Source organism: Oncorhynchus nerka, linkage group LG9b (assembly GCF_034236695.1).
Source record: "Oncorhynchus nerka isolate Pitt River linkage group LG9b, Oner_Uvic_2.0, whole genome shotgun sequence".
NCBI classification, from domain to species: domain Eukaryota; kingdom Metazoa; phylum Chordata; class Actinopteri; order Salmoniformes; family Salmonidae; genus Oncorhynchus; species Oncorhynchus nerka.
The window spans coordinates 24,696,381-24,709,891 of record NC_088424.1 but is presented as its reverse complement, the minus strand read 5'-3'; positions in this window follow the sequence as shown (position 1 = coordinate 24,709,891).

Genomic DNA, 13,511 nt, shown 5'->3' with positions numbered 1-13,511 from the left:
TAACTGGCTTGCATACTTAAATAAGATTAAATGTAAAAATTCTAAATTTATATAAACCCTGGATTGCAGATGCAATCAATTGGCCTTCGAAGCCACAGATCGGCCATATTGGCACTCCTCGGAAAAGCAGTCCTCAATAGGAATTAATGGAATTCTACAGTATTTCAATTAAATGGTTCAATGACAAAATGACTTGTATTTAAGCATGTTGTAGTGAGGACAATAACATTAGTACTCAATAAAAAAATATACTTTAAGGAATTGTTGTATTTATTTTTTATGTAATGTTTAGCTCACATAATATAATTTAAAAGTAAGCATTGAAGTGTCTGTAATATATTAAACTTGTCGAAAACGGATGTAGACATTAATAAATGCATTTCTATAGCTTCCAAAATCCTTTTTTCACCAAGATGGCTGCGGGGTTGCTTCAATACTGCCCCCCTGTCAATCATCCAGGGTTTATACACAACATTGGCAGATACGCGTGTGAACAACAGGCATAACTGTTTCCACTAGTTACTACAGCCACAAAGTACAAATTGGCTATATCATAAGTAGTTCATGAAAAAAATAGTTGCTTTTAAGGTTAGGCATAAGGTTAGCAGTGTGGTTAAGGTTATGTTTAAAGTCACTTTTTAAGAAGATAAATTGTAGAAATAGACAGGGTTTATAACTTTGTGGCTGTGGTAAGTAGTGATGACAAGAAAAAAACTCCAATATTATAAGTATTTTTTCTCACTGATGTTGGAATTTCACATGTCCTACTTATATCAGTACACTTATAACAACCTAATCATTACAAAATCTATATTTGATCAACTAAACCACAAATTCAACACTGATTGACCTCCATACAAGATTCCTCACTTGGTGAATTAACAAACACCACCTGCTGCAGAAGACAGATTCTGGGCCAAGTTATCCCTCTAACTTCGCCTCTTCCTCTCTCACTACACCAGGGCTATTCAACTGGCGGCCCGTTTATTAATTTAGACTGGCATTTTGATCAATTCTGAACACTAATAAATTATCTGCTAAAAAATCCTGTCAAAATTCGATCTTCACTGCCAAAATGACAAACACTATTGTGGTTTGACTGAGGGAAAGTAATTCACTTCCTTCAGACTGGAATTTGGCATTACCTGATTTGACATACAGTACCAGTCAAAAATTTGGACAAACCTACTCATTCAAGGGTTTTTCTTTATTTGTACTATTTTCTACATTGTAGAATGGTAGTGAAGACATCAAAACTATGAAATAACACATATGGAATCATGTAGGAACCAAAAACGTGTTCAACAAATCAAAATATATTTTAGATTTGAGATTATTCAAAGTAGCCACCCTTTGCCTTGATGACAGCTTTGCACACTCTTGGCATTCTCTCAACCAGCTTCATGAGGTAGTCACCTGGAATTCATTCCAATTAACAGGTCTGTCTTCTTAAAAGTTAATTTGTGGAATTTCTTTCCTTATTAATGCAGTTGAGCCAATCAGTGATGTTGTGACAAGGTAGAGGTGGTATACAGGATATAGCCCTATTTAGTAAAATACCAAGTCCATATTATGGCAATAACAGCTCAAATAAGCAAAGAGAAATGACAGTCCATCATTACTTCTGGAAAATTTCAAAAACTTTGAAAGTTTCTTCAAGTGCACTCGCAAAAAACATAAAGCGCTATGATGAAACTGGCTCTCATGAGGACCGCCACAGGAAAGGAAGACCCAGAGTTACCTCTGCAGCAGAGGATAAGTTCATTGGAGTTACCAGCCTCAGAAATTGCAGCCCAAATAAATGCTTCACAGAGTTCAAGTAACAGACACATTTCAACAACAACTGTTCAGAGGAGACTGTGTGAATCAGGCCTTCCTGGTCGAATTGCTGCAAAGGAACCACTACTATAGGACACCAATAAGAATACATTTTTGGTTCCAACCGCCGTCACTTTGTGAGACGCAGAGTAGGTGAACGGATGATCTCCGCATATGGGGTTGCCACCGTGAAGCATGGAGGAGGAGGCATGATGGAGTGGGGATGCTTTGCTGGTGACACTGTCTGTGATTTATATATCATTCAAAGCACACTTAACCAGCATGGCCACCACAGCATTCTGCAGCGATACGCCATCCAAAAAGGTTTGCGCTTAGTAGGACTATAATTTGAATTTCAAGAGGACAATGACACACCTCCAGGCTGTGTAAGTGCTATTTGACCAAGAAGGAGAGTGATGCAGTGCTGCATCAGAAGACCAGGCCTCCACAATCACTCGGCCTCAACCCAATTGAGATGGTTTGAGATGAGTTGGACCGTAGAGTGAAGGAAAAGCAGCCAACAAGTGCTCAGCATATGTGGGAACTACTTCAAGACTGTTGGAAAAGCATTCCAGGTGAAGCTGGTTGAGAGAATGCCAAGAGTGTGCAATGCTGTCATCAAGGCAAAGGGTGATTACATTAAGAAAGCTCAATATAAAATATATTTAGATTTGTTTAACACTTCTTTGGTTACTACATGATTACAAATGTGTTATTTCACGGTTTTGTTGTCTTCACTTTTGTTCTACAATGTAGAAATAAAGAAAGACCCTTGAATGAATAGTTGTGTCCATACTTTTGACTTAGTGTCTAGACATCAAATCAAAGTTTATTTGTCACGTGCGCCGAATACAACAGGTGTAAACCTTACAGTGAAATGCTTACTTACAGGCTCTAACCAATGGTGCGGGGGAAAAAGGTGTGTGTGTTTGTGTGTAGGTGGGTAAGTAAGTAAATAAATAAATAAAACAACAGTAAAAGGACATTTGAAAAAAGAGTAGCAAGGCTATATACAGACACCTGTTAGTCAGGTTTATTGAGGTAGTATGTACATGTAGGTATCGTTAAAGTGACTATGCATATATGATGAACAGAGAGTAGCAGAAGCGTAAAAAGAGGGGTTGGCGGGTGGTGGGACACAATGCAGGTAGCCCGGTTAGCCAATGTGCGGGAGCATTGGTTGGTCGGGCCAATTTAGGTAGTATGTACATTAATGTATATTTAAAGTGACTATGCATATAACATAAACAGAGAGTAGCAGCAGCGTAAAAGAGGGGTTGGGGGGGAGGCACACAATGCAAATAGTCCGGGTAACCATTTGGTTACCTGTTCAGGAGTCTTATGGCTTGGGGGTAAAAACTGTTGAGAAGCCTTTTTGTCCTTGACTTGGCACTCCGGTACCGGTTGCCATGTGGTAGTAGAGAGAACAGTCTATGTCTGGGGTGGCTGGGGTCTTTGACAATTTTTATGGCCTTCCTCTGACACCACCTGGTGTAGAGGTCCTGGATGGCAGGCAGATTAGCCCCAGTGATGTACTGGGCCGTACGCACTACCCTCTGAAGTGCCTTGCGGTCGGAGGCCGAGCAATTGCCGTACCAGGCATTGATGCAACCAGTAGCAGACCAGTGCTCTCGATGTTGCAGCTGTAGAACCTTTTGAGGATCTCAGGACCAATGCCAAATCTTTTTAGTTTCCTGAGTGGGAATAGGCTTTGTCGTGCCCTCTTCACGACTGTCTTGGTGTGTTTGGACCATACATACATACATACATACATACATACATACATACATACATACATACATACATACATACATACATACATACATACATACATACATACATACATGCATACATACATACAGTTGAAGTCGGAGGTTTACATACACCTTAGCCAAATACATTTAAACTCAGTTTTTCACAATTCCTGACATTTAATCCTAGTAAAAATTCCCTGTCTTCGGTCAGTTAGGATTACAACTTTTTTTTAAGAGAATGATTTATTTCAGCTTTTATTTCTTTCATCACATTCCCAGTGAGTCAGACGTTCACATACACTCAATTAGTATTTGGTAGCATTGTCTTTAAATTGTTTAACTTGGGTGAAACATTTAGGGTAGCCTTCCACAAGCTTCCCACAATAAGTTGGTTGAATTTTGGCCCATTCCTCCTGACGGAGCTGGTGTAACTGAGTCAGGTTTGTAGGCCTCCTTGCTCACACACGCTTTTTCAGTTCTGCCTACACATTTTCTATGGGATTGAGGTCAGGGCTTTGTGATGGCCACTCCAATACCTTGACTTTGTTGTCTTTAAGCCATTTTGACACAACTTTGGAAGTGTGCTTGGGGTCATTGTCCATTTGGAAGACCCATTTGCGACCAAGCTTTAACTTATTGACTGATGTCTTAAGATGTCGCTTCAATATATCCACACAATTTTCCTTCCTCCTGATGTCATCTATTTTGTGAATGGCACCAGCACTCCTGCAGCAAAGCACCCCCACAACAGGATGCTGCCACCCCCGTGCTTCACGGTTGGGATGGTGTTCTTCATCTTGCAAGCCTCCCCCTTTTTCCTCCAAACATAATGATGGTCATTATGGCAAAACAGTTCTATTTTTGTTGCATTAGACCAGAGGACATTTCTCTAAAAAGAACAATCTTTGTCCCCAATGTGCAGTTGCAAACCGTAGTCTAGCTTTTTTATGGCGGTTCTGGAGCAGTGGCTTCTTCCTTGCTGAGCGGCCTTTCAGGTTATGTTGATATATGACTCGTTTTACTGTGGATATAGATACTTTTGTACCTGTTTCCTCCAGCATCTTCACAAGGTCTTTTGCTGCTGTTCTGGGATTGATTTGCACTTTTTGCACCAAAGTACGTTCATCTCTAGCAGACAGAACGTGTCTCCTTCCTGAGCGATATGCTGGCTGCGTGGTCCCATGGTGTTTATATTTGCGTACTATTGTTTTTACAGATGAACGTGGTACCTTCATGCGTTTGAAAATTGCTCCCAAGGATGATCCAGACTTGTGGAGGTCTACAATTTATTTTCTGAAGTCTTGGCTGATTTCTTTAGATTTTCCCATGTCAAGCAAAGTCAAGGCACAGTCAACTTAGTGTATGTAAACTTCTGACCCACTGGAATTGTGATACAGTGAATTATATGTCAAATTATCTGTCTGTAAACAATTGTTGGAAAAATGACTTGTCATGCACAAAGTAGATGTCTTAACCAACTTGCCAAAACTTTAGTTTGTTAACAAGAAATTTGTGGAGTGGTTGAAAAACAAGTTTAAATTACGCAAATCAAATCAAATCAAAGCACATTTATTTGTCACATACACATTGTTAGCAGATGTTAATGCGAGTGTAGCGAAATGCTTGTGCTTCTAGTTCCGACAATGCAGTAATAACCAACGAGTAATCTAACTAACAATTCCAAAACTACTACCTTATACACACAAGTGTAAAGGGATAAAGAATATGTACATAAAGATATATGAATGAGTGATGGTACAGAGCGGCATAGGCAAGATGCAATAGATGGTATCGAGTACAGTATATACATATGAGATGAGTATGTAAACAAAGTGGCTAGTGATACATGTATTACATAAAGATGCCGTAGATGATATAGAGTACAGTATATACGTATACATATGAGATGAATAATGTAGGGTATGTAAACATTATATTAAGTAGCATTGTTTAAAGTGGCTAGTGATATATTTTACATCAATTCCCATTATTAAAGTGGCTGGAGTTGAGTCAGTGTGTTGGCAGCAGCCACTCCAACCTAAGTGTATGTAAACTTCCGACTTCAACTGTACATACATACTCATAAACACTACATGTGTTATTAATTGAGATGCTTAGGTTTCAGATGATTTTAAAATGACCTAATACATATTGAGAAGATTTTAATAGCATTTAATAGAATTGAAGAAGAAAAAATGGTGAGCAAGTATTGTGCCTTTTCCTTTCCCATGATTATCACATTTTTTGGTTGGTCCTCAACTTACTTTGGTTGAGCATCCACCACTTCTTTCCTAATTACTCTTACAGATGAGATGAGGGCAGTGGGAATGTAGGCCCCTAAATGGCAGGTTATCCAAGAAGACAAGTAGACGGCACTACATTGCAATAAACTTTAGTGAACTATTTACAGAATATATTTTCAAAAAATACATATAGGAGCAGTCATCATTGTACATCAGGATGCACAAATGTTCAGCAGTTGTGCGTCCGGATGTACAATTCTGACTGTTCCTATATGTATTATTTTGTGACTACATTATTTTAATATTTCACTAAAGTTTATTGCAATGTAGTGGCCGCCTACTTGTCTTCTTTCTCTAATTACTTTTAAAAACATGTATTTCTTTTGAAAAGTGCTTTATTTATGTGTTTGTTCATTGCTTTGATGTGTTTGTTCATTGACCCCTCGAACAATGGAAATATGACTCAAAGATGGATGGCAGATGGGGGTTATAACAATTTTGCTTATTATAATCTGATTTTAAATCTAACCTTAACCCTAACCACACTGTGCACCTTATGCCTAACCCTAACCTTGAATACCAAAAAGCACATAATTGTTTTCATAAATGTTTATGATAGAGCCAATTTTTGACTTTGTGACTGTGGTAACCAGTGGAATCCACAGGTGGGAGGAGTCTAAATCAGGTGCGATCATTCTAGCCAATGAAAGGTCAGTGTGCGTGTGAATGGTGTGAACAACAGGCCATAGAGATAGATAGAGGACTCATCTTTGTATCTGTGCATGGTTGCATCTGTGACAACATGGTTTATTTATTTATTTTCATCCCAATTAGCTTTGGCAGAAGCAGAAGCTACTATTCCTGGGTCCACCAAAAAACACAACACATGACAAGTAACAAAACTCTTATACACTGAGAGACAATGACAGTCACACAAATTTAAAATACAACAATATGCAAACAATACAACTACAGAATAATACAAACAACACAACAACAACAATAATGTGTGTGCTAGGGTGTCGGTGTTTGTGTGTGTGTCTCACTGTCCGCGCTGTTCAGTTATTTGTTTTTTAAATGTAATTTTGCTGTTTGCTTGAGTAGTTGGAGATGGAAGTTCCATGCGATCATGGCTCTGTATAAACTGTGCGTAGCCGTGAATTCGTTTTGGATTTGGGGACTGCGAAGAGACCCCTGGTGGCATGTATTGTATGTATGGGTGTATGAGCTTAATGTTATTTGATTGTACAGACTATCTGGAATTTTTGTCACAGTAAAATTTCTCATAAAAACTAGAAGAGAAGCAGAACCCTCAACCAGGAAAGAATAGCATGCATGTTTTTGATGTTAGTTCTGTATGTGCAGTTAAGGGCAAGGCGTGCAGCTCTGCTTTGAGCCAGCTGCAGCTTTGGTAGGTCTTTCTTTGCTGCACTTGACCATATTACCAGACAGTAATCAAGACCAGAGCCTGAAAAACACATTTTTGTGTCAAAAACGCAGAACATCTTTTTAAAACAGACATACAGTGCCTTCGGAAAGTATTCACATCCCTTGACTTTTTCCACAATATGTTGTGTTACAGCTCGAATTTAAAATGTATTAAATTGAGATTTTGTGTCACTGATCCACACAAAACACCCCATAGTGTTAAAGTGGAATTATGTTTTTAGAAATGTTTACAAATTAATTAAAAATGAAAATATGAAATGTCTTGAGTCAATAAGTATTCAAATCTTTTGTTATAGCCAGCCTAAATAAGGTATTTTGTTATGGCCAGCCTAAATAAGGTATTTTGTTATGGCCAGACTAAATAAGGTATTTTGTTATGGCAAGCCTAAATAAGTTTAGGAGTAGAAATGTGCTTAAAAAGTCACAATAATAAGTTGCAATAATAGTCTTTAACCAACTTGCTCTCACAGTCTCATGTTAGAATTAGACATTCATCCGTGTTTTTCAAATGTAAAATGTAAAATTTCTTGTAAACGTCTAATTTCAAAGTGTTTCAGGTTAAGTTTAAGCATAAAAAAAATGTAATGTTAGGATTACGTTTAGGAATTAACTCCACATGGTTAGGATAAGGGTTAAGTTTGGGATAGGCTTAAAACAAAGATCACAAAACCATCTTACTATCGCTTGATTCAAACTTTCAACTTTTGGAATCAGAGGCAGATGCTTACGCCCATCCACCATCCCTGTCCACAATGACCTAGCAAAACCTATTTGAAGGTAACAGCACTCACTGCTGCCCCTATTTGCCAGTTTCAATGTCATCTCTCGATGTCCTCAGACATGGATGGATGTCGAATACTGACTTGTATCACGGATGACCTGGCTGGTTTAACATGATTTTTAAACGACTACCTCATTTCTGTACTCCACACATACATGTATCTGTAAGGTCCTTCAGTCGAGCTGCACATTTCAAGCACAGATTCAACCACAATGTCCAGTGAGGTCTTCCAATGGTTCACAAAGAAGGGCACATATTGGTACAGTTGAAGTTGGAAGTTACCATACACTTAGGTTGGAGTCATTAAAACTCGTTTTTCAACCGCTCCACGAATTTCTTGTTAACAAACTATAGTTTTGGCAAGCCGGTTAGGACATCTACTTTTTGCATGACACAAGTAATTTTTCCAACAATTGTTTACAGACAGATTGTTTCAATTCACTTCATAATTCACTCAATCACAATTTTAGTGGGTCAGAAGTTAACATACACTAAGTTGACTGTGCTTTTAAAAAGCTTGGAAAATTCCAGAAAATTATGTCATGGCTTAGAAGGCTAATTGACATCATTTTAGTCAATTGGAGGTGTACCTGTGGATGTATTTCAAGGCCTACCTTCAACTCAGTGCCTCTTCACTTGACATCATGGTAAAATCAAAAGAAATCAACCAATTGGAGACCTCCACAAGTCTAGTTCATCCTTGGGAGCAATTTCCAAAGGCCTGAAGGTACCACGTTCATCTGTACAAACAATAGTATGCAAGTATAAACACCATGGGACCACGCAGCCATCATACCGTTCAGGAAGGAGACTCATTCTGTCTCCTAGAGATGAACGTACGTTGGTGCGACAAGTGCAAATCAATCCCAGAACAACACCAACAGATTGTGAAGATGCTGGAGGAAACAGATACAAAAGTATCTATATCCACAGTAAAACTAGTCATATATCGACATAACCTGAAAGGCCGCTCAGCAAGGAAGAAGCCACTGCTCCAGAACCGTCACAAAAAAGACAGACTACGGTTTGCAACTGCACATGGAGACAAAGATCGTACTTTTTGAATAAATGTTCTCTGGTCTGATGAAACAAAAATAGAACTGTTTGGCCATAATGACCATTGTTATGTTTGGAGGAAAAAGGGGAATGCTTGCAAGCCGAAGAACACCATCCCAACCGTGAAGCCCGAGGGTGGCAGCATCATGTTGTGAGAGTGCTTTGCTGCAGGGGGGACTGGTGCACTTCACAAAATAGATGGCATCATGAGATAGGAAAATTATGTGGATATATTGAAGCAACATGTCAAGACATCAGTCAGGAAGTTAAAGCTTGGTCGCAAATGGGTCTTCCAAATGGACAAAGCATACTTCCAAAGTTGTGGCAAAATGGCTTAAGGACAAAAAAGTAAAGGTATTGGATATCCCTTTGACATGGTGCAGTTATTAATTTCACATTGGATGGTCAATACACCCAGTCACTACGAAGATACAGGTGCCCTTCCTAACTCAGATTTCACCATGAGGCCAATGGTGATTTTAAATCAGTTACAGAGTTTAATGGCTGTGATAGGAGATAACTGAGGATGGATCAACAACATTGAAGTTACTCTACAATACTAACCTAAATGGCAGAGTGAAAAGAAGGAAGCCTGTATTTAATAAAAAAACATTAATCTTGTTTTCAAAAAGGCACTAAAGTAATATTGCCAGAAATGTGGCAAAGAAATAGATTTTTTGTCCTGAATACAAAGTGTTATGTTTGGGGCAAATCCAACACAACCCATCACTGAGTACCACTCTTCCTAGTTACAGTTTTGACTTAAATCAGCTTGAAAATCTATGGCAGACTTCAAAATGGCTGTCTAGCAATGATCAACAACCAACTTGACAGAACTAGATTTTTTTTAAAGAATAATGGGAAAATATTATACAATCCAGGTGTGCAAAGCTCTAGAGACTCAGCCAGAAAGAATCACAGCTGTAATTGCTGCCAAAGGTGATTCTAACATGTATTGACTCAGGGGGTTGAATACTTATCTAATCAAGATAGTGTTTTATTTTTCCTTTATTGAAAAAATATATATTCTCACTTTGACATTGCAGAGTATTTTGTGTAGATCGTTGACAAGAAATGATAATTAAATCCATTTGAATCCCACTTTGTAACACAACTAAATGTGGAAAAAGTTAAGGGGTGTGAATACTTTCTGAAGGCACTGTACCCCTCCCAATCTTCACAACAACTTTGTCAATATGACTAGACCATGATAACTGACCATCCAATGTTATACCTAGGAGTTTAGCTTCCTCAACTTGCTCAATGGTCACACCCTTTATGTATAACTCCAGTTGAGGTTTAGGTCTTAGAGAATGTTTTGAACCAACTGCAATGCTTTTAGTTTTAGATGCATTTTAGACCATTCTGATAGTGACTTTGGGTGCTGTCATGTAGAGTGTGAAATCTGTCATGTAGAGTGTGAAATCATACGCATACATCGTCATTCTAGCTTCCTGTAAGACCAGGAAGCTAGAATGTAGAGTGTGAAATCACCCATGAACTTCAATGAACAATGGAGATGAATTGGGTTTTCTGCACATGATATCATTTAAAGTATTTTTCTATTGTGTTTATGTCATTTATCATTGTTTGGTAATATAATTTCGATTTAATTTTGTTAAGTGTAGTCACAAAATTTCTCAATTTACAGTATGTCAAGTAAATTGAAGCTATTCATTGGCTGATATGCATTTTGTGTGTGAGAACCCATTTACCTTTAAATGCTTTCTTATGTTCACAAGTATGGCCTCAACAGTTTTGGGACCATACTGTTTGAATAATTATTTGGGGTGTAGTGCTGAGTGATTACCTGAAATGTGGGTTCTTTTTCAGTTTTTAAACAACTAATTGACCAAAGTTGGTTAAATTATTTGAATTCCATGTGCCCTTACTAAACTGCAGTATGCTGCAAATACTTCATCCAAAATAACAGTTTTTTTACTGCAGTTATTCTGCAATTACTGCGTCCAAAACACCAGACTCGACAGCAGTTACTGCACTTTTTCTGCAGTTTCAAAACGGCAATCTTTTTTTGTAAGGGTGTTTCGGGTTTTTTCTGTGAGCTCAATGCGCACATTTCACAGTTTCTCGAGAGATATATCAAATCCAGTCTGAACTGTGCGATGTAGTATGGAGTTGTAGTTTCCAACAGACCAATATTATACATAGTTTAGCGCATGTAACGTGGTAATTAACTACAATAACCATAATCTATTGCGCATCTATTGTCCGGTATATTTTTATTTTATGCTGCTGTGGAAGAGTGTGGGATCGCAAAATGATATAGAGAGCAGCTGTTGCTTCTGGAGGCATCTCTCTGAAAACTCAGCATCTAAGTAATTGATAGTTGGTATTCAGCAGTCAGAAAAGTATTACTTATTAACGTTGAAGAACTACAAAACAGTGATTTTGTCAGACAGGTTAGGCAGCAGCTCTATAGAGATGAGATGATGATTTGGAATTAAATAATAAAGTCATCAAATAAAAAAATGTAAAACACAACAACTGAAATATTTTATTAAAGTAATGTGAATAAATTATGGTTAATAAGTGTAATGGGCAGTCACTACCATAATGGGACTTGTATTCATTGTTTTATTCTGTGTTGTTACAGCATTCAAACCACCTAATGCATGGTGTAGTTCATGTTTTAAAAAATGATCAAAACCTACAAAACCTTTTTTAATAATCTAACCAAAACTGAACCGACCTTAAAAAGCACTAATTACTCAGCACTATTCAGGTGTGGTCAAAAATGCCCACAATGTATATTTATGCAGTGTTCACATCCTAGTCAGAACTCAGACATTTTCAAATTGCTAAGTGTTTGAAGGCAGCACGTGTATAACTACAACCAGTTAGCAAGTCAAAAACCTTAGTTTCCTAGTTCCGACTAACGTGTGAACACGGCATTACTTTATCATCAATGTTTGTTTATTGAAGTTTGATAACATCCAAATGATATTTCATAAAATTGTACCACTGATTAATTTTTTTCTGTGGTTTGCAGATGATTTAATGTATCTGGAGATCATCAGATGGGGTAGCTAATTAAAATACCACCTAGTCAGACCATTATTACTGTTCCAGCTGGCTGATAGGCGTTATTAGGTAGGTAATGTTAAGTTTAGAACAGAGGATTTTCAAACCAAGCTTTACTTGGCGATACTTCCTCTATTCCTGACATGGAAGACTTCTAATCTTCCATGTCTAGTTGCAGGGGGTTCGAATTTAGAAAAGGGTCCGTTCATGTCTATTTCAAATCTTCACTCATTGATCGAGACAGGAAATAGACACGATGGCGGCGTACCCATTGTTGGATTACTTCATGGAGCAAAACATTGATTTAATTTAATAACGGACCATTTTCTCAATTTAAAAGAACCCCCTGTAGCTAGATTTTGAAGTTTAGAAGACTTGTTGTCTTCCATGTCTGGAATTAAGGAAGCATCGCCAAGTAAAGGTTGGTCTAAAGTTTTCTGTGCTACGCTTAAAGGGACATTTCACCGCTGCTCTGTTTCACTATATTTGTCCATTAATATGTTATTAACATATCATATGTGTCATACAATTATTTCCTCACTACAAGCAAATACAAGTGTTTCTGCATCTCACCGGTAGAAACAGGCCATTTACATTTCCTGGTTGTAAGCAAACCACAACATCCAGAATTCATAGCGATTTCAGGATGTAGTACCACCCCGTTGGAGGTGGATCCAGTTGATATGGAGAAATATCGAAATGTCTGTGTTTATAGCCAGCATTTCTGGGATTTTGAAACTGATGGTGTTGTCGAACGTTGAAAATGTATTCTGTTCCATTGATTTTCCCCTTCACTTCAAAGAGGAAGGCATCCGCCAACATCAGCGCAGCAGAAAATACATAGCTAAAGTTACCTAGCTAAAGTGCTAGCTAGTTAGCAAACTACATTTGTGACTAATTTCAGGATCTAGGCATATGTCCAGCGTCACTACTTCACAGGAGCCCGATTTGAATGTAAACTTGGTTTTAAATAATAATATGTTTTTTGGCAGAAATGCCTTCTGGAACATGTGAACTTTCATATGACTTAATAACATACTTGTACGCCATCTGTAAATACAAATACAATTGTTAAATTACGAGCCTAGTTGGTTTAGCCATGGAAAAAGAGAGCAACCTTCCAGCTAGCCATGATTGGCTGAGATAATGAGTGGGCTGGACATGCCGAGAGATGAGTTCGGATTGGTCTGCCATGTAGCACGTTTCTGTCTATAATATGAGCTGGTCAGTATGTGTAGGTAATCCTTTCTAACACAGCTTTTTTTTTAAAAGATATCACGTAGTAGAACTGCATAAGTGTTGCTCTCCACTTTCTGGAGGACCAAGTTCTGAAATCAGTGGAGAATGATAGCTCAGGAGATGGAGAGA